General features: G+C 42.8%; 1 protein-coding gene and 1 non-coding gene across 9 annotated transcripts in view; one reads left to right on the top strand and one right to left on the bottom strand.

Moving 5' to 3' along the window:
- Positions 1–19,906, bottom strand: part of TNIK (TRAF2 and NCK interacting kinase) — a 560,172-nt gene that overhangs the window by 365,084 nt on the left and 175,182 nt on the right. The window lies entirely within an intron of this gene.
- Positions 18,326–18,463, top strand: LOC119937514. The gene has a single exon (XR_005454140.1). It is a non-coding gene; the product is annotated as a small nucleolar RNA SNORA7 (small nucleolar RNA).

Raw genomic sequence — 19,906 nt, 5'->3', positions numbered from 1 at the left:
TTTTGGATGCAAGCAACATCACTTCCTGATTGATCAAAAAAAAAAAAAACCCTGCTGGAAATATGACTGGTAGAATCAATCAATGGTATCCACTGAGTACTTTTGTGCAGAGCACTATACTAAGAGCTTGGGAGGGTACAATACAATAAAGCATCATGCCCCCCCCCTCCCCCCCGCCCCACTGAGACGCAGTATGGCCCTCCAGAGGAGCAGTGTGGCCTGGTGGATAGAGCACAGGCTTGAGAGTCACTAAGACCTGGGTTCTAAACCTGGATCCTCCACTTCTCTGCTGTTTGTGCTTGGTAAAGTCACTTCACTTCTCTGTGCCTGAGTTACCACATCCATAAAATGGGGATTAAGATTATGAGCCCTCTGTGGGACATGGACTGTGTCCAACCCGATTAGCACATATCTACCCCAGTGCTCAGTACAGTGCCTGCTGCATAGTTAATGCTTAACAAATACCATATAAAAAAAAACAGTTGGTAGACACGATCCTTGCCCACAAGGAGCTAAGAGACTAATGTGTCTGAATAGGTTTGAAACTTTGAATTGGCTTGAAACCTTCAGTTTCACTGAGAAAATGTTTCTGGGGATGGAAAATGGTGCAGGGAAATACGATACTTGATCTTTTGAGATGCTGCCCAGGTAAAAGAATGGTGGGTGGCAATATGTTCTAATAAAAATAAATGATGGTCTTGGACAAATATCTGTTTGGGACAGCCACTACAAAAGCTTCACCCCTATGCCAATAGCCCTGGGGTTTCCTACACAGTAAATGCTACAGATGCCTGCTAGTGAAAGTGATGAGATCATCTTAATGAAGTGTTTGCAAATGAATGGTAATTTCCATTTTTCAGATGTAAAAAGGGCAGTGGCTTCCTCAACCTTCAACTGTCTTTTCACCTTTTCAAATAACTGCTTTAGAATTGCTCTGAGTTTGGTACATCTCTGCTTTCCCTAAAATGGGCAGCTTTTTTTTTCTTTTTGCTACTTGGTTCAATGCAAGGCAGGACATGATCTTCGATTAATACATTTTTGGATTATTTATCTGCTGTAGGCTGGAGCCATCCTCATCATGATTATTTGGAGAGTAGTGGTAGTACCAGTAATGTGGCTTAATGGAAAGAGCACAGGCTTGGGAGTCAGAGGATGTGCGTTCTAATCCCGGCTCTGCTATTCATCTGTTGTATGACCCTGGGCAAGCCACTTAACTTTTCTGCACCTCAGTCTACCTCATCTATAAAACGGGGATTAAAACTGAGCCCCACGTGGGTCACCTTGATTACCCTATATCTACCCTAGCACTTAGAACAGTGCTTGGCACATAGTAAGTGCTTAACAAATACCATAATTATTATTATTAGTAGGAGTAATAGTAGTCATGGTAGTTGTACTTAGGAGTAGTATCAGTAATTTATTTATATTAATGCCTGTTTCCCCCTCTAAACCGGCAGCTCGTTGTGGGCAGGGAATGAGTCTGTTTATTGCATTGTACTCTACCAAGCTCTTAGTACAGTGCTCTGCACACAGGAAGCGCTCAATAAATAGGACTGACTCTCCATTGTTCTCTATCCCCCACCTCACTCCCCGGAGAGTATCTGCTCTCTACTTTTCTCTCTCTCCCTCCGATTCTCCCCTGGGAGCTCCTGCTCTCCACTCCATCTCTCTCTCCCCACCCCACTCCACTCCACTGGTGTCAGAAAGTCTGTCACCCTACCTGCACCACATCTCTGTCACCTGCCAATGTCTCCTTCCCATTTCTGTTGAATTATTTTGGCCTTGTGGCTCTCTGCCACATTATATTTTTAGTTTGCTGCTCTTCAGTTCAGGATGCTTCGCCCCCAAGACCATAATTAGTATTATTCTTAGCCTAATTATTAACTCTGTTTCAACTTGTCTCACACCCCTTCATCTGATTCCCATTATCATCAAGTAACTATTCCAGAGATCTCAGTGGATGCAAGGCACTCTACGTGGGACACCCTCTGTCATCTCTACACTTTTCCCCTTTCATTTCCTTTTCTTGAAGAACTTCCTCTCGTGACGTCTGACTAAACTTCTTTCTCTCCTACTTTCCAGGAATGTGGACTAGTGAAAAAAAAGCATTGGCCTACGAGTCAGGCGGCCTGCATTCGAATCCCAGCTCTTCCACCAGCCTAATAGGTAACTTCGGCCAAGTCCCAGCTTCTCTGTGCCTCAGTTTCCTCATCTGTAAAAACCGAGGATAAAATTCTTGCTTTCCTTCCCCATTTGACTGCGAGCATCATGAGGGACAGGGAGTGTGTCCAATTTGCTTATGTTGTATCTAGCCACGGCTCAATACAGTGCTTTGCATATAACACATAACAAATACTATTATTATTATATTCTGCAAAATGTTATCTAGTTGGTAAGCCATTCCCAGGAACCCGAATGAATTACTACTAGCATTTAAAAAGCTTAATACAAAAATGAAAACCTTTTGAATGTAATTTGAATACCTCAGATAACTGATTACGTGTATGGATGGCTATGCCACGGTTCCCTTTTAGAGTACAAATTGTAGAGAGCAGGATCTTTCTGTGCAGAACATTTAGTTCAGCAGCTGTAAGCTCGTTGTGAGCAGAGAATGTGTCCAATTCATTCATTCAATCGTATTTATTGAGCGCTTACTGTGTGCAGAGCACTGTACTAAGTGCTGGGGAAGTACAAATCGGCAACATACAACATAGAGAGATGGTCCCTACCCAACAATGGGTTGGTATAGTCAGCTCTGCTATAACATTTATTTCCATAGTATGGTGTGGACAGAATGCTATTAGGAATTAGGGAATATTCTTTCCATAGTGCACATCCACCAGGATGAATACTAGCCCCAAATTAATGTAAGCAGCTCAGTCCATTAATAAATAGTATTTACTGAATGCCATGTGCACAGCACTGTACTAAGCACTTAAGAGACTACAATATGATACAGAAGGTAGGCACAATCTCTGCCTATAAAGCGCTTCCAGATTAGAGGGGGGGGAGAAACATTAAATATCAATCAATAACAATTACTGCATGCTTGCGGTGTGCAGGCCACTGTACTAAGCGCTTGGGAGAGTATTATACAAAATAGATGGATACGTATATAACTGTTGTGTGGATAGGTTGAAGATCAAAGTTTTTCAGGGGTACAGACCAAGTGCACGGGTGATGCAGAATGGAGGGGGAATAGGGGAAGTTAGGGCTTAGTCGGGAAAGCTTCTTGAAGGAGGGAAAGTAGTTACAGCATAGTGGCCTGGGAGTCAAAAGGTCATGGGTTCTAATTCATTCAGTTGTATTTATTGAGCGCTTACGATGTGCAGAGCGCTGTACTAAGCGCTTGGGAAGTACAAATCGGCAACCTTCGAATCAAGCAAAAACTCCTCACTCTCCGCTTCAAGGCTGTCCATCCCCTCGCCCCCTCTTACCTCAATTCCCTTCTCTCCTTTTCCAGCCCAGCCCACACCCTCCGCTCCTCTGCCGCCACTAACCTCCTCACTGGGCCTCATTCTCGCCTGTCCCGCCATCGACCCCCGGCCCACGTTCTCCCCCTGGCCTGGAATGCCCTCCCTCTGCACATCCGCCAAGCTAGCTCTCTTCCTCCCTACAAAGCCCTACTGAGAGCTCACCTCCTCCAGGAGGCCTTCCCAGACTGAGCCCTTTTTCCTCGTCTCCTCCTCCTCCCCTCCCCATCATCCCCCTCCCTTCTTCTGCCCTACCTCCACCCCCTCCCCACAGCATATGAATATATTTGTACATATTTATTATTCTCTTCATTTTATTAATGATGTGTATATAGCTATAATTCTGTTTATTCTGATGGTATTGGCACCTGTCTACTCGTTTTGTTGTCTGTCTCCCTCTTCTAGACTGTAAACCCGTTGTTGGGTAGGGACCGTCTCTAATCCCAGCTCCACCACTTGTCTGTTGTGTGACCTTGGGCAAGTCACTTCACTTATCTTCTTGTGAGAAGCAGCATGGCTCAGTGGAAAGAGCCCGGGCTTTGGATTCAGAGGTCGTGGGTTATAATCCCGGCTCTGCCACTTGTCAGCTGTGTGACTTTGGGCAAATTACTTAACTAAAGCGCTTAGTACAGTGCTCTGCACACAGTAAGTGCTCAATAAATACGATTGATTGACTGATTAACTTCTCTGGGCCTCAGTTACCTCATCTGTAAAATGGGGATTAATTAAGACTGTGAAACCCCCTGTGGGACAACCTGATCACCTTGTAACCTCCCCAGCACTTAGAACAGTGCCTTGCACATAATAAGCGCTTAATAAATGCCATCATTATCACTATCATTATTATTCTCTGGTCTCAGTTACCTCATCTCTAAAACGGGGACTGAGACTGTGAGCCCCATGTGAGACAGGGACTGGGCCCAACCCCATTTGCCCGTGTCCACCCCAGAGCTCAGTACGGTGTCTGACACAGAGTAAGCGCTTAACAAATACCATAATTATTATTGAAGGAGATGTGATTTGCATAGAGCTTGGAAGACAGGAGGAATGGTGGTCTATCACATATGAAGATGGAGGGAGGACATGGGAAAGGGGCTAGTGGTGGGATAGACGAGACTGAGGTAAAATTAAATAGGTTGGCATTACGGAAGCGATGTGGGCAGGCTGGACTGTAGAAGGAAATCAGCAAGGCATGGTAGGAGGCGTAGAGTTGATTGAAATCATTAAAGTCGATAGTAATGACTTTCTGTTTGAGGAGCAGATGGCTCTGGAGGCTTTTGAGGAGAGGGGACATGTTTCTGATGTAGTATCAGGATAAGTGGTTTTACGGATACCAGCGCTTCACGATTTTTCTAGAACACAAGTTACTACGTTTTAATAGAAATGACTGCATTAAAATGAATCCTATACTTAGAATTAGACAGGCTTCTGGAAAGTCATTCTTACATACAGATAAGAAAAAATAACCTGTTTCCTGTGTGAAAGGAGAGGCCTTTCAAATTCACTCATGATTTCACTTCTCCTGTACTCATAAAACCCACGTGTGCAATGGTGAAAGGTCTATAAACCACTGTATCGGTGTTTTTCTAACCCAGATGTTACTGTGGAGAAAATAAGCCGTGAAGTCTTTGTAAGATATTCACTTCAGCAATTAAAGATACCTTTCGTGTCATCTTCTTTCTTGGTGGCATTTAATTTGGCCCCAACAAAAAATAAATAAAAATACCCCAGAAGAAGGAAAAAAAAAACCACTTTCCCCAAGCAAGAGCACAGATTCTTGACCTAGCCTCTTGTTTATTAAAGCCCACTAAATATGTGGGTTAATCAACTATATCCAGAGACGTAGCCTTTGTAGATGAGCCATCTGGATCATTCAGATCAATCAATCAATAGTACTGAACGAGCTCTTGCAGAATGCCCTACTGGATAGAGCACGGGCTTTGAATTCAGAGGCCCTTGGTTCTAATCCTGACTCCACCACTTGTCTGCTGCGTGACCTTGGGTAAGTCACTTCACTTCTCTGTGCCTCAGTTCTGTCTGCAAAATGGGGATTCAAAACCTGTTCTCCCTCCTACTTAATAATAATAATGATAATAATAATAATGGCATTTATTAAGCGCTATGTGCAAAGCACTCTAAGTGCTTAATAAATGGTGGTTACAAGGTGATCAGGTTGTCTCACAGGGGGCTCATAGTCTTAATGCCCATTGTACAGATGAGGGAACTGAGGCACAGAGAAGTTAAGTGACTTGCCCAAAGTCACACAGCTGACAATTGGCAGAACCAGGATTCGAACCCATGACCTCTGACTCCAAAGCCCGGGCTCTTTCCACTGAGCCATGCTGCTTCTCTAGAAGTAGCTGCTATTCATACTTAGAGTACGAGTAGAAGTATGAATCCTCCCCATGTGGAAACTGATTATCTTGGATCTACCCCAGTACAGTGCTTGGCACATAGTAAGCACCTAACAAATATCAAATAATTACTATCATCCCTCTGTAAGAGCTCCGTGTACACTCTTTGGGAGAGTACAAAACGAATCAGTAGACATCCCTGTCCTCAATAATAATAATAATAATGATAGTAATTATGATATAAGATCTTACAATTTAGCAGAGGAGGCAGGCGTTAAAATATATTATACGGATGGGAAGCAATCAAGGTAAAGACATGTACCTAAGTGCTGTGGGGGTAGAGGTGAGGTGACTAGCTAAGTTCTTCAAGGATCCAGACTTGACTGTCAGGTTTTTTAAAAAAAACAAAAACTTAAACCTTAAACCTTGTCCTCAATTGCAGTTTTACCTTCACCCTTAGTCACCCTTTGTCTCAATTCCCTATTTTCCTCGGTTGAATAGACATAGCATGAGCACTAAAGTGGCTAAAATATAATGGCTACTGTCCAGGTCTCTTCAAAATTAAAGATATAGCATCTTGGAGATTTCAGGGTTCATCTTCATCCCAGTTGTTTGTGTGTCTTCTTCTCTAAATTAACAAAAAATATTTCACACTTCAAATGTAAAAGTTTCTGAAGCTTTGGGATCCCAACCTGGTGACTGGTAAAAGAAAGTGAAATGCTCACTGAAGTGGAAAGTTGAGTACAGCAATACACCTTCCTCAGGAGAGACTAGAACTAATAATGAATTGATGGTATTTACTGAGCACTAAGCACTTGGGAGAGTTCAATACAACAGAATCAGCAGACATGTTCCCTGCCCATAATAAGCTTACACTCTATAGTACCCATACAATAAAAGGCTATTCTTTTCAATGACCTAATGATACAAGTACTTTGGTTTTGTTTTCCTTAAATATCTCTTTTTTTTATATTCAGAGTGTCTATGTTAAACAGATGAGACCATTTCAGTCATTAAGCACAAAATTCTTCTGAATCTAAATGTAAATATTACTATGACACTACTAAATTGGGAAAATATATCAGTAAAGAATATTTTTCTCAAGATTAGGAATGACAAAACTTCCCAGTGGTTTTCAAGCTCAGTTTTTTTTTTAAATCACAAGCTCCCTAAAAAAGCAGAGGGTTCTACTCAACAGCCACAGTGAGGCTGTGAAAAATTACAGACTGCAGAGATGGGGAACCAACTGAGTCAGAACTGGCAGGCAACCGGTCCAGTTACCACAGTCAACAACCAACTCCGTGTATTGGGAAGGCTTATCATGTGTGCCTCTTATGAAGAAAGATTAAATCACAGGATTTTATGATTGCAAAACAGATCACCCTGCTTGACCCTTGTTTCCCCCCTTGAAAAGGGGAGGGAGAATGGTATTTCATGGAAAAACCAGATGTGGACTCCCCAGAAAAGCTTAGTACAGTACTCTGTTCACAGTAAGCACTCAGTAAATACCACTGATGATGATGATGCACCTCTTATTGGTCCCTTGTCAATCGGATAGTTAACAGTAGTAATAATACCTAATGTGTACAAACCTCCTTAACTAAGGGCTGGGAAAAACTGAGTAGCGTATGAAAAATCCAAACGTGTATTTTTGGTCATGGTCTTCAGGTCATTATTTACGGGAAAGAACACATGAAAAACAAAGAAGTTGGTCCTTCTGGGACTTTGTTGATGAGGGGTGCCTTTTTTTAAAGACTGTACTTTACATTTCAGCCTTTCAGAGAGACACAAAAATATCGATTATTCAACTAGCTGCCATGAAGGGCAGGAATACAAATCATCACTACTTCTGCACAAACAACTCAATCAATCAATGGTGTTTATTGAGGGCTTATTATCTGCAGAACACTGTTCAAACCACTTGGTAGAGTACAATACAACAGAATTGATTAGTTCTCTGCTTGTAATTTTTTTAAGCGCTTCTTATATTCCAGGCATTGTTCTAAGCCCTGGGGTAGATAAAGTCCCTGTCACACATGGGGTGCATAGTCTTAATCCCCATTTTACACATGAGGTAAGGAGGCACAGAGAAGTGAAGTGAAGAGAAGCAAAGATTTGCCCAAGGTCACACAGTGGGCAAGTGTCAAGGCTGGGATTGGCCATGATGAGCTTACAGTGTAGAGGGGGAGGCATCTTCTGCTGGCCATCACTGTTCCCCGACCACGGGACCAGAGCCTACAGCCTGAGAGAGAGAAGCTGCCCAAATCCCATCCATCGGGACTCCCCATCAGTCCCTGCTCCAACCCGGAAAGGCTGAGAAAACAACCATAGAAGTAGCAGCAGATAAAGTCCTTCTTAACTTTTAAAACTCCATGGCTATGGCTGCGGCTGTAACTGTGGCTGAGATGGTTGTGGTGGAGTTTGAGCTGTGAAGAAGCTGAAAGTCTGCACCTTGAGCCACTGTATTCGTCTTATGCTAAACAGCTTTTTCTCCTCTCATGCTTTAATGTTACTATTGTTTCATCTCAAGACATGCATCTATCACCAATCCCCTCTGCCCTCCTGATCTTGAGTTTCTTGAGGGTCAGGGACCATATCTGATTCTCACCTGGGCAATTTTTTCCCAGCCGTTTTTAGTTTACTGTGCACAGAGCACTGTTCTAAATGCTTGGGAGTGTACAATACAACAGAGTTGGTAGACACATTCCCTGCCCACAACAAGTTTATGATACAGATGCACTACTCAATGTTTTTGGGGACAGTGTGATAACGTGCAAAATGTTTTCTCTCAAAGACTCTCACGGATAATTTCAAGGTTGGCAGTGTCATCTGTGACTCAAAGGATTATTTTTAATGGCATTTTTAAAGTACATATTATGCACCAAGCACTATACTAAATGTTTGCTTGGGTAGATAAAAGATAACCAGGGTCGATAACCCTGTCTCACATGGGGCTTACAGTCTTAATGGGAGAATGTAGGATTTAATCCCCACTTTTTATGAAAACGGAGGCACAGAAAAATTAAACAACTAGTCCAAGGTGACACAGCAGGCAAGCGACAGAACTGGGATTAGTTCCCAGGCTCTCTGACTCCCGGATCTGTGTTACTTCCATTAGGCCATGCTGCTTCCCTATTCCACTACTAACTACTAGACTGGGCTACTCTTTAACTAAGATACTGAATGTTTACTGTGAGGTGATTAACGACTTACAATGTCACCAATTTGTCAAAATCACAAACATAAAAATCACTTTTCATTTTATGGTAAATGAAACTAAGATATTTGGGGACTGGTGCGGATAATGTGCTCCTGGCAGCGAGGGTAAATTGATAAAAAAAAAAAAAAAAATCAATACTGAGAGCTGTTTCAAATGTAACAGTGCCAGTAAGAAATTCCAGTAAGGATACAAAGCTAAACTTGTTCCTTCCACCCCTCTCTTCCCAACAGGAAACAGTTCAACAATTATCTTCCACATTCCAAGTGCACACAAACTACAGGGCTTGTTTCCCCATGCTAAGGGGTTAAGGGTTTCCAGTTGACCAACGTTCATCTCGTTTCATTTCTCTTAGATTAAGAGATTCAACACTTTCCTGCGTTCTGCTGCTGACTCCAAACCAGGTTCGTTTTTCCTCATTCCGCTATCCGGCAAAAATTGGTAACTGCATAGGCTCTGAAGATGAAATGGCAGCCCAGAAAGTGGCTAAGAAGATTCCTACCATTGGAACTGAAAAAAAACATACCAGATTTGGCCACACCTGTCCTGGAGAAAATTTATCTACCATTGGATCTACGTAACTCAGGAAACCAACTAATGTCTCAAAAGTTCATCTCCCTTATAAAGACACTGCCTCTCCCAGACAACACAGCTGGGTAGCTCAACTGGATTCTGATCCCGGCGGTTTCTTGAGCTTCTTTCAGGACTTTAAGACTCAACACAGAGAAGAATGTCACTCTCTCTGTCCATCTGGCAGTCAGAATATCTACAAAGGAAAGAAGGTTCCACCAATTGCAAGATGGGAAGCCTATAAAAGTGACTTGGAGCGTACTTTTTTTGGGAGGGAGTACTGGTGGCATTCGAGTCAAAATCCTAGAAACATCCTTTTCTATTAGAGTGAATGTCCCTGGCAGTAAAGGAGGCCAACTGCATGAAGTAAATTTCCGTGGCTGTTTCATACTGGTAAAACAACCTCTGAGATCAATATTAAATAATTAATGAGTTTTAATCAAATATTTAGGGGTTTTTTGCATTCATGTTACTTAGGGAATAAAAATAGCAGAAGGGCAAATTTAGATTGTATTCCTAGACCACCAAAACCAAAAAAATGACATCACTCTTCTGCAAATGGCTCCCTTAGCAAGAGGTGCATAAAATATTTACCTTTTGTGTTCTCCGATTAACTTTACGTCCACTTTTTCACAATCAATCAATCAATCGTATTTATTGAGCGCTTACTGTGTGCAGAGCACTGTACTAAGCGCTTGGGAGGTGCAAGTTGGCAACATATAGAGACAGTCCCTACCCAACAGTGGGCTCACAGTCTAAAAAGGGGGAGACAGAGAACAAAATCACACAGAAATCACACAAATCTCTCCCCATTTGTTTTAAGTGGAAAGACTCTGACCTAGAATGTTTCCCTTCCCAAGCAATCAGACCACAAACAAAATCTAGAATCCCATTTACTACTGCTACCCATAAAAAAATCCAGTGACAAAAAAACTGCATTCTTAATTTTATTAATAGGGGTAAATGTGTTTGGGCTGCAGGAACACATAAAATGATTCCTCCTCTTCTCTATCCCAGACATTCTAGCATGGGAAAAAAACAACATATACATGGAGAAACTCTGATCAGCGTTACCGAAATAGTTTCACATAAGATAATTTTGTGGTTAATTGCAGCACACCACGGTCATGACTCACTGTTAAATGGCGCACTTCTCACATGACTTCAGTAGGCCCTTTCACCCGATAAGAAAACTTCTGCCCTTTTGAAAAACTTAAACGTTGCCTGAAGTTGCACTTGTGCCTTATACATGTGATCTGTCCCGGCAACAATTTTCACTTGCAACAATTTTCACTTCATTTTCAGAAATACTTCTCATAATAAGACAATCTGAATGTAGGCTCCTTGTGGGATTCTCCTTCTCCTTCTCTAAACTGCAAGCTCCTTATGGGCAGGGACAGTGTCAACCAACTCTGTTATACTGTACTCTCCCAAAAGCTTAGTACAGTGCTCTGTGCAGTTATACTGGACTCTACATATGTACTGTAGACTGTAAGCTCTCTATGGGCAGGAAACGTGACTGCCAACTCTGTTATGCTGCATTGTCCCAAGCGCTTAATATGGCCATCCCCACACAGTGAGTGCTCAATAACTGTGATTGATTGACTGATAATAATAATAATAATGATGGCATTTGTTAAGCACTTACTATGTGCCAAGCACTGTTCTAAGCGCTCGGTCATCCATCATTTTTCCAACAACTGTAGGCTCACCAAGTGCATGGCTTCTTCTTGTCAGCACAACCAATGGAGAAAACAGATTGCTCTTTCGACAAATTTCCTTTAATTCAGATTCTTCAAATTGAGGAAGACTGGTTTTAACTGAGTTCCGGCCCTGTCACTGTTTGGTTTTATGGTATTTGTTAAGAGCTTACTATGTACCAAGCACTGTAATAATAATAATTATTATTATGGTACTTATTTAGCCCTTATTATGTCTAAGTTCTAAGCACTGCAATAGATATGAGGAAATCAGTTTGGAGACAGTCCACGTCCCAGACAGGGTTCACAGTCCTAATCCCCATTTTACAGATGAGATAACCGAGGCACAGATAAATTAAGTTACTTGCCCAAAGTCACATAGCAGGCAAGTGGCAGAGCAGGCATTAGAACCCAGGTTCTTCTGACATCCAGGCCCGTGTTATGTCTGTTTTTCTGTCAGCGTGTTTTGTCTAGAAACTGACATTCAATTTCTACAACGCATCGGAACCTCCCCACTTTCTTAATCTGAAATCAATCAGCCAATGGTATTAATCGGGCAGCTACTGAATATGAAACACTTGGGAGAGAACAACAGAGGCAAAACACCTTTTCCTTGCCCTCAAGGAGCTCACAACCTGAAATACATTAAAATAACCCTGAACTCTCCAAACAACACACAATTTATTAATTCAGCCACATCACAGTGCATGCATCAAACTGACTGATGGGTCTCCTTCATGATGCATATTCTTGGTGAGGTTCATGGGTCCGATCCTTACAATATCTAAGTGTGTATCTCTTCCTTAGTGTCAATGACAATTACTGATGCTTAAAAGCTGAAGGATTAAGCTCACTGTGTAAAGTACCTTTCACCTTCCTGACATTTGTGTGCTTAGTTACTCCCTGTCGACGGGACATCAACACAAGCATACTGCATTTAATAAGACAGGAGGCAGAAATGCGACAAGGCTGTTGAATGCAGGAAATAATGCAAATGTTCAGTGGTAAAAAAAAAAAAGTCTTGCCAACTCAGGTTATAAAGAAAGGATCCTACATCCTCTGTGTCCATGCTTGTCAAATTTTTTAAAATCTGCCTTATGTCTCATTATTCTTCAAGTATTCTTCTCTGATTTCCTTCCAAACAGCAAGAGCATTTCTGAGGAGTTCCTACCAATGGCTCATACTTCCTTTTGGCCTTAAAATTAAATCATCCACCAAACTAAAGCTTGTGTTTGGAGCCTTCATAATCTTTCACTGTGAACAGGAGTGACCTATCCAACCAAATAATTATAATAATGACGGTATTTGCTGAGCGCTTACTATGTGCCATGCAGTGTTCTAAACGCTGGGAGGGGTGGGGGGGAATACAAGGTAATCAGGTTGTCCCACGTGCAGCTCACAGTCTTAATCCCCTCTTTACAGATGAGGTAACTGAGCCCCAGAGAAGTCAAGCGACTTGCTCAAAGTCACACAGCTGACAGGTGGCAGAGCTGGGATTAGAACCCATGACCTCTGACTCCCAAGCCCGTGCTCTTTCCACTGAGCCACACTGATTCTCTGAGAGCAGGGGGACTGTAAATGGGTGAACAGAGGGAGGTAAGGGAACAATAAGAACAGTAATGATAGTAATAATAATTGTGGTACTTTCATTCATTCATTCAGTCATATTTATTGAGTGCTTACTGTGTGCAGAGCACTGTACTAAGTGCTTGGGAAGTACAAGTTGGCAACATATAGAGATGGTCCCTACCCAACAGTGGGCTCACAGTCTAGAAGGGGGAGACAGACAACAAAACAAAACATATTAACAAAATAAAATAAATAGAATAAATATGTACAAGTAAAATAGAGTAATAAATATGTACATATATACATCATCATCAACATCATCATCATCAATCGTATTTATTGAGAGTTTACTGCATGCAGAGCACTGTACTAAGCGCTTGGGAAGTACAAGTTGGCAACATATAGAGACAGTCCCTACTCAACAGTGGGCTCACAGTCCAATAGAGACAGAGAACAAAACCAAACATACTAACAAAATAAAATAAATAGAATAGATATGTACAAGTAAAATGAATAAATAAATAAATGGAGTATACATACATACAGGTGTTGTGGGGAGGGGAAGGAGGTAAGGTGGCGGGGATGTGGAAAGGGGAAGAGGGGGAGAGGAAGAAGGGGGCTCAGTCTGGGAAGGCCTCCTGGAAGAAGTGAGCTCTCGGTAGGGCTTTGAAGGGAGGAAGAGAGCTAGCTTGGTGGATGTGCGGAGGGAGGGCATTCCAGGCCGGGGGAGGACGTGGGCCGGGGGTCGACGGCGGGATACGCGAGAACGAGGCACAGTGAAGAGGTGAGTGGTGGCAGAGGAGCAGAGGGTGCGGGCTGGGCTGTAGAAGGAGAGAAGGGAGGTGAGGTAGGAGGGGGCGAGGTGATGGACAGCCTGGAAGCCCAGGGTGAGGAGTTTTTGCCTGATGCGTAGGTTGACTGGTAGCCACTGGAGATTTTTGAGGAGGGGAGTAACATGCCCAGAGCGTTTCTGCATAAAGATGATCCGGGCAGCAGCAGGAAGTATAGACTGAAGTGGGGAGTGACAGGAGGATGGGAGATCAGAGAGGAGGCTGATGCAGTAATCCAGTGGGGAGAGGATGAGAGATTGAACCAGCAGGATAACAGTTTGGATAGAGAGGAAAGGGCGGATCTTGGCAATGTTGCGGAGGTGAGACCGGCAGGTTTTGGTGGCAGATTGGATGTGAGGGGTGAACAAGAGAGCGGAGTCGAGGATGACACCAAGGTTGCGGGCTTGTTGAGACGGGAAGGATGGTAGTGCCGTCAACAGTGATGGGACAGTCAGGGAGAGGGCAGGGTTTGGGAGGGAAGATAAGGAGTTCAGTCTTGGACATATTGAGTTTTAGATGGTGGGCAGACATCCAGATGGAGATGTCTTGAAGGCAGGAGGAGACATGAGCCTGAAAGGAAAGAGAGAGAGCAGGGGCAGAGATGTAGATTTGGGTGTCACCAGTGTAGAGATGATAGTTGAAGCCATACTTGTTAAGCACTTACTATGTGCCAAGCACTGCTCTAAGCACTCAGGTAGATATGACCTAATCAGGTTGGACACAGTTCATGTCCCACATGGGGCTCACAGTCGCATTCCCCATTTTACAGATGATGGAACTGAGGGACAGAAAAGTTAAATGACTTGCCCAAGGTCACATAGCAGACAAGTGGCAGAACTGGGACTAGAACACAGGACCTTCTGGTGTCCAGGCCCTTGCTCTATCCACTAGGCCACCTGTGGGACAGGAGTGGGAAGTATGGGTAGGAGCTATGAAGAGAGGAGGGAGGTTATGCTCACTCATGCCCCTACAACAAACCAGACCGCACACTTTGCTCCACTACCACTAACCTAATGACTTACTGTACCTCGATTTCATCTCTCTTGTGGCCGACCCCTCACCCACATCCTCCTTCTAGACTGTGAGCCCGCTACTGGGTAGGGACCATCTCTGTATGTTGCCAACTTGTACTTCCCAAGCGCTTAGCACAGTGCTCTGCACACAGTAAGCGCTCAATAAATACGACTGCATGAACGAATGGAACTCCCTCCCCCTTCATGTATGACAGACAGACCTCAACTCCCCACAACTTGAAAGTCCTACTAAAATCATATCTCCTCCAAGAGAACCTTCCTGTCTAAGCACTCACTTCCCATCTAAGCCCTCTTTCTGCATTCCTTTACGCACTTGGGTCTGTCCTCCTTGGGAATTTTGATACCCACCCCCCTCCAGCCCCACAGTATTTATGTACTTATACGCTTCCCCAATCTATTTATTTTAATATCTTTCCCTCACTTTCCATTGTAAGCTCCTTGAAAGCAGGGATCATGTCAAACAACTCCATTATTGTATTTTATTAAAAGAAGCGGTATGGCTTGGTGGAAATAATAATAATAATGGTATTTGTTAAGTGCTTACTGTGTGCCAAGCACTATTCTAAGCGCTGGGGGGATACAAGGTGATCAGGTTGTCCCACATGGGGCTCACAAGCTCAATCCCCATTTTACAGACGAGGTGACTGAGGCACAGAGAAGTTAAGTGACTTGCCCAAAGTCACACAGTTGACAAGCGGCAGAGTCGGAATTAGAACCCAAGACCTCTGACTCTCATGCCCAAGCTCTTTCCACTGAACCACGCTGCTTCTCTATAAAAGAGAAAGAGCACGGGCTTCAGAGTAAGAGGTCATGGGTTCTAATCCAATCTCTGCCACTTATCAGCTGTGTGACCTTGGGCAAGTCACTTAACTTCTCTGTGCCTGTTAACTCAACTGTAAAATGGGGATTAAGTCTGTGAGCCCCATGTGGGACAACCTGATTACCTTGTACCTACCCCAATGCTTAGAACAGTACTTGGCACATAGTAAGCACCTAACAAATACCATCACCATTATTGTTATTATTATTACTGTGCTTTTCCAAGCACTTGGTACAGTGTTCTGCATTATCAACATCATCAATCATATTTATTGAGCGCTTACTGTGTGCAGAGCACTGTACTAAGCGCTCGGGAAGTACAAGTTGGCAGCATATAGAGACAGTCCCTACAGTTAAAGTGCTCAATAAATATCTTTGATAGGTTGACAGAGAAATGGTGTCAGGAATATTGGAAATAGTTCTTGGAAGCTGGCAAGGAATAGTTCAAATTTAACTCAAAGGATCAAGGAAAGCCACTGAAAAATGTTGAGGAAGGTAAAAACTATATATGTTGAAAAACAGCAGCTGAAAACGATGATTTTTGAGCAGCAGCATTCTAGACACGGTGAAGGAAAGAAAATGGAGTCTATTGATTTTTCATCACTCACCTCAATACATTAAAAAGGCATAAAAACGGGAAATGGATGGAAACAGCTCCTGTGGAATGCTTATTTTTAAAGAAATAAATCATCATGCACATTAAAAATACTTTTTATAAGAAGTCTAATGCCAAAGAAATTCCATCTCTCTAACCAAATGCACTTTACTCAATATTATATCCCTGAATTTGTTACCAACATCTGATTAGTCAGTTTCCAGAAATAGGAAATCTTCAAAGACATTCATTTTAGCAGATCTCTTCTAGAAACCAGCCATTCTCTAACCAACCATCTCCTGACCCTAGAGGCACTGGTCGTGGCCAAGACCAAGTCTTTTTCTTCTTCTGAAAATTCCCTCTGTGTCTAGATTTATGTCCCCCCACCATATAATCAGTCCTCCCTCCTACTTAGACCAAGAGCCCCATGTGGGTCAGGGACCGTGTCCGATCTGCTTATCTCCTACCTAATTCCGGCTCTGCCAATTGTCTGCTGTGTGAGAAAGTCACAACTTCTCTGGGCCTCACTGACCTCATCTGTAAAATGGGGATTGAGACTGTGAGCCCCACATGGGAGTAGGACTGTATCCAATCTGATTTGCCTTTATCCACCCCAACACTTAGTATAGTGCCTGGCACATAATCAGCACTTAACAAGTACCAGAATTATTATCTACTGGAGCAGCTTGCCTGCTATATAGCCTTGGGCAACTCAATTAATGTCTCTGTGTGTCCGTTTCCTCATCCATAAAATGGGGATTCAGTATCTGTTCTTCCTCCTACATAAATTATGAGCTCCAAGTGTGTTGGGGGACTGAGTCCAATTTGATTATCTGGTGTCTACCCCAGCTCTTAGTACACGATTTAGCACCCAGTAAGCCCTTACTATCATCATCATCATCATCAATCGTATTTACTGAGTGCTTACTGTGTGCAGAGCACTGTACTAAGCGCTTGGGAAGTACAAGTTGGCAACATATAGAGACAGTCCCTACCCAGCGGTGGGCTCACAGTCTAAAAGGGGGAGACAGAGAACAAAACCAAACATACTAACAAAATAAAATAAATAGAATAGATATGTACAAGTAAAATAGAGTAATAAATATGTACAAACATATATACAAATACCAAATAATGTGTACTGAGCAAGTGACAGGTCATGGGTTCTAATCCCAGCTCCACCACTTGTCAGCTGTGTGACTTTGGGCAAGTGACTTAACTTCTCTGTGCCTCAGTTGCCTCATCTGTAAAATGGGGATTAAGACTGTGAGCTCCATGTGGGACAACCTGATTACCTTGCATCTCCCCCAGAGCTGAGAACATTGCTTGACACATAGTAAGCGCTAACAGATACGAGATATGAGAAGCAGCGTGGCTCAGTGGAAAGAGCATGGGCTTTGGAGTCAGGGGTCATGGGTTCAAATCCTGGCTCCGCCACTTGTCAGCTGTGTGACTGTGGGCAAGTCACTTAACTTCTCTGTGCCTCAGTTACCTCATCTGTAAAATGGGGATTAAGACTGTGAGCCCCCTGTGGGACACACTGATCACCTTGTAACCTCCCCAGCACTTAGAACAGTGCTTTGCACATAGTAAGCACTTAACAAATGCCATTATTATTATTATTATTACTATTATTATTATTATTATTATTATACCATCATCTTCATTGTAAAGTGCTTGGGAAAATAGAACAAAGCTGGTAGATATGTTCCCTGCCCACAAGGATAGTATTACTGCTATTATCATCATCCTTATCATTATTAAACACCGGGGAACGCAATCCTCTACATTGTATGCTCCTTTTGGGCAGGGAACATGCCTACCATGTCTACTACTGTATTGCACTCCCCCACTATGTGCTCAGCACATAGTAAGTGCTCTACAAATATTAAATGCTCAATAAATATCACTGAGTGACTAACAGGAAGGCTGAGATGGAGCCCGATGTGTAGTCTTACGTAGGGACTGAAATGGGGTGCAATGAACAGCTCCTCTCCTAGTCGTCTTTCTCAGATGGAGATCTTGACTGCAGTTTGGTGCTCAAGGAGCAATGTAGTGCTTCTCTTCTTCTGGAACTTAGAGTGCAGGAGGTGCTAAGAGAGGCATTTGTAAGCACTCAATAAATGTGATTGATTGATACTGATATTAAGGGTATTTATCAGGTCCCCTCTCAGGGTCGCACCTGGAGAGTTTCCAGTCCTCTACCAGTCTCGATTAGGGGAGGGAGAGTCAAGCAGAAGCCTACCCATTCCATTCCTAGCTTGCCCTGTGGCTAGCGGGTGGCAGGCAATCTGCTACAAGTCAAAACCCACCTGTGCTGGGCAGCAGCGGCATGGGAGAGAGTCAAGGGTGGATACTCAAGTTCACTGCACAGAATGAGGCAATGGTAAACCATTTCCATGTTTTTACCAAGAAAACTCTATGGATACACTACCAGAACGATTGCAGATGGAGGTGGGACTTCTGGGAGAGTTGTGCCCATGGCGTCACTTTGGGTCAGAGACAACTCGACAGCAAAAGACAGGACAATTTATTAGGTGCTTATTGTGTGCAGATCTCTGTACTAAGAATTGAGAGAAAATCCTCAGGTGACAATTCGGCATGGTCCCTTTCTCTCGGGCAAAGAGGAATTATGTCTCTACCCAAAGGTCTCATGATTCTAACAAAGTCCCACTGGTGCTGGGGATTCAGTTTTACCAAACCTTGGCGTGATGAGAAGTTCTTTAGCCTTGTGGAAAGAGTACAGCACTAGGAGTCAAGAGACCTAATCAGGATTCCTTCTCTTGCCTGCTCCGTGACCTTGGTCAAGTAACAACTTTTCTGGGCTTCAGTTTCCACATCAGTAAAATGTGGAATTAAATACCTGTTCCTCTCCCACTTAGTCTGTGAGATCCAGTAGAACAGGAAATGTGTCTAATCTAATTATCTTTTATCAACCCCAGGGCTTAATACAGTCCTCTGCATATAGTAAGTGCTCACCAAATATTATTATCATTAATTATAATGATAACATGGACCCTAAAGCATTTTCAGGGATCTGTTTTGATGCCCTTCTTTTTAAAAAATGTAAGAACATCTCTATGGTACAATCCACAGGTTATAAACATTTTTCCGACAAAATTGATTAATGAATGATATTAATAACAACACTATCAATGAAGGTACATAGTGCTTTTGTTTTCCAAGGTTAATTGAAGCTGATCAAAGAAGAGTATGCCGTACATGGCTGAGAAGGAATTTTGAAGAAGATTCCTAGGGTATATCATAATTGAACCAAGATACCAAAATTCTCAAAAAGAGTTTATTCCTGAAGTGTGAACCAACTCCACCAGGAAACATTTAATTCTTAGCAAAAAAAGAAATTCTCCTGTGACCTACAATCTTACTTAAAATGGATTAGAAACCCAGCAAGCCTTCAATCGCTAATTCTTTTACAATTCTAATTCCTACATATTTCCCACTAATGACAATAGTTTCAAGATGATATGAAGTATTTTATATTGGTTATGAGTCAGGCATATGTGTATCTGCCTTCTTCTCTGCTGTGCTCAAACCTAGACCATGAATGAGTGAATTTTTCCAGTCTCAATTTCCCACATTAAGCCTGGCCCACTGATCAAAAAAGCAGAAGGATGGGGATAGGCTTCTCTGACCCAAAACATACTCTATCTGCCTGACTCAGCTCCGCGTGGATTTCAGGAATAAAACTGACCCCAGTATCAGCCTTCCTCTCAGGAAGAAAATG

Source organism: Tachyglossus aculeatus, chromosome 1 (genome assembly GCF_015852505.1).
Source record: "Tachyglossus aculeatus isolate mTacAcu1 chromosome 1, mTacAcu1.pri, whole genome shotgun sequence".
NCBI classification, from domain to species: Eukaryota; Metazoa; Chordata; class Mammalia; order Monotremata; family Tachyglossidae; genus Tachyglossus; species Tachyglossus aculeatus.
Note: the sequence above shows the minus strand (reverse complement) of the source record. Positions and strands in the feature narration are given on the sequence as shown.